This window comes from Molossus molossus, unplaced genomic scaffold (genome assembly GCF_014108415.1).
Source record: "Molossus molossus isolate mMolMol1 unplaced genomic scaffold, mMolMol1.p scaffold_m16_p_9, whole genome shotgun sequence".
NCBI lineage: Eukaryota > Metazoa > Chordata > Mammalia > Chiroptera > Molossidae > Molossus > Molossus molossus.
The window spans coordinates 103,816,078-103,818,726 of NW_023425403.1; the positions used below are offsets into that span (position 1 = coordinate 103,816,078).

Genomic DNA, 2,649 nt, shown 5'->3' on the forward strand with positions numbered 1-2,649 from the left:
AAAGCCAACTCCTTAAACAAAATAATAGCCAAAAATCTCATCTATGTTAGAAACTGACTTATATAGGGAATGTAAGATAACATTTACATTTGAAGTCAACCAATGTAATTTAGCACATTGAAAAAAAAATAGAAAATAAAATATCTTAATATACACAGAAAATTTAATGTTCATTTATGATAAAAACTGTTAGCACACTGGGAAAAGAAGAAAATTTATCTAATAAAAATTTTACTTAAAAATATCACAAGTAGTCCTTTTCCCAAAAGTGGCCAGAGGTGACCTCTGAAAATGGTGCGCTATTCACTTGACCCAGAAAACCCACAAAATCATGCAAGTCAAGAGGTTCAAATCTTCGTGTTCACTTTAAGAACACTCGGGAAACTGCCCAGGCCATCAAAGGTATGCATATTTGAAAAGCCACCAAGTATCTGAAGGATGTCACTTTACAGAAGCAATGTGTGCCTTTCCGTTGTTACAGTGGTGGAGTTGGTAGGTGTGCCCAGGCGAAACAGTGGGGCTGGACACGGGGTCGGTGGCCCAAAAAGAGTGCGGAGTTTTTGCTGCACATGCTTAAAAATGCAGAGAGCAAAGCTGAACTTAAGGGTTTAGATGTAGATTCTCTGGTTATTGAGCACATCCAGGTAAACAAAGTTCCCAAGATGCGCCGTAGAACTTACAGAGCCCATGGGCGGATTACCCCATACATGAGCTCTCCCTGCCACATTGAGATGATCCTCACTGAGAAAGAGCAGATTGTTCCTAAACCAGAAGAGGAGGTTGCACAGAAGAAAAAGATATCCCAGAAGAAACTGAAGAAACAAAAACTTATGACCCGGGAGTAAATTCAGCATAAAATAAAAACTAATAAAAGTAAAAAAAAAAAAAAAAAATCACAAGTATCACATTAATGGTAAAAAAAATAAAAGCTTTCCTTTTGGGACAAAAGGAAATTATACCAAGATACCTGCTTAGATGTTTAACCACTTACAATTTTAACATTGTGTCCTGCCAATGTAAAAAGGCAAAAAACAGATAAAAGATTAAAATCAGATATTTAAAACAATAGAAAGGAAGAAATATACTGTCATTATTTACAGATATGATTGGTTATGTGAAGAATCCAAATCTACAGAGAAGCTATCAAATAATAACTATATGTAGCAAGTTTTCTTAATAAAATAGAAATCAATTATATTTTTATACACGAGCAAAAAATAGAATTCAAATGTATGGAAATATTAGACTTTAGGAATCATTTTCAATACCAACACAGTACAGAATAAATTTAACAAGGATATTCAAAACTTCTATACTAAAAGCTATAAAAATATTACTGAGAGAAATCAAGAGACCCAATAAACAGAGATACATATCATGTTAATAGATTGAAAGACATTACTTCTAAGATGCAAAATTTTTCCCAATTGTATAGATTCTCTGTAATCCCAATGAAAATTTCATCTGTGTGTGTGTGTGTGTGTGTGTGTGTGTGTGTAATTGGCAAGTTGATTTTAAATTTTAAAGAGAAATGCAAAGGTCTAAAGACAATAAAGACAATCTTGGAAAAAAAAGAAGTTCTAAATATCCAAATTTATTTTAAAGCTACAAAACTATGATGATTAAGATGGCACTGTTGGGTGAGGATAGAAAAGATAGACTAATGAAGCAGAATAGAATGTCTAGAAACATATCTAGACATTTATGGTTACCCAAAAAGGATAAAGATGCTTCTGCCTTTTCATAAATGATGCTAGATCAATTGGAGATCCATATAGGAAAAGAACTTCTTGTCCTTGTCTTAATGCATATATGAAAATTAATTCCAATGAAGATTGAAGTGATAAAGGTAGAGAAATAAAGCTTCTATATGAGAACATGAGAGAATAACTTTTGATGTTGGATTAAGCCAATATTACTTAAACTAGATATAAAAAAGATCAATGATGAATTAGATTATATTAAAATTATAAATTTTTGCTTATTGAAATGCATATATGATGAGTACGTGATCAAAAAATGAACTTGACTTTCTTTCCAATTTCACTATGTTCTTTGTCTTTGATTCTGCAAATAGTGCTTTGAAGAAGGAAACATGACTTCTACTCAGTATTTTAAGACTGGTTTACTTAAATCAAAGCAAATTTGTCTGTGTCATTTGCATTCACATGAATGAGGCTGGGGATGTTTAGGGAAGATATGGTGGTTGAAGAATTAAGGTAAAGTTGGAGGCCCAAGAGAATGGATAAGAAAGGGGTGTATCAGTCCAGTGCCATCAACAACCCATATATTGCTTCCACTCCTTATACAGATGTTATAATGTATATTTTGGCACCTGACTTTTCCAATATCAAAATTGTTATTCAAGATGCTAATCAGAATTTAAAATGGCTACATGTTTGAGTTTAGAACATAATTTCTCCTGATTTATCTTTTCATTGTTTATCAAATATTTATCTTCCATGCTCTGGCCACTGTAGCACATAAAAGAATACCATGGTTAGCCAATAAATGTAGCTCTTGACTTTGTGGAATTTAAAATCTAGTATAGGAAAAGAGAACTTAAGTAAAAATATCCACAAAATATAATTATTAACTATAATAAAAGCTATAAAGAAAAATAAAAGGTTACTTAAAGTATAAATATGG

The 2,649-nt window shown here is 32.0% G+C and overlaps 1 pseudogene; it reads left to right on the forward strand.

The window, feature by feature from the left end:
* The first annotated feature begins 291 nt into the window (after window positions 1-291).
* LOC118622786 lies at window positions 292-845 on the forward strand (annotated as a pseudogene).
* Window positions 846-2,649: the final 1,804 nt, after the last annotated feature.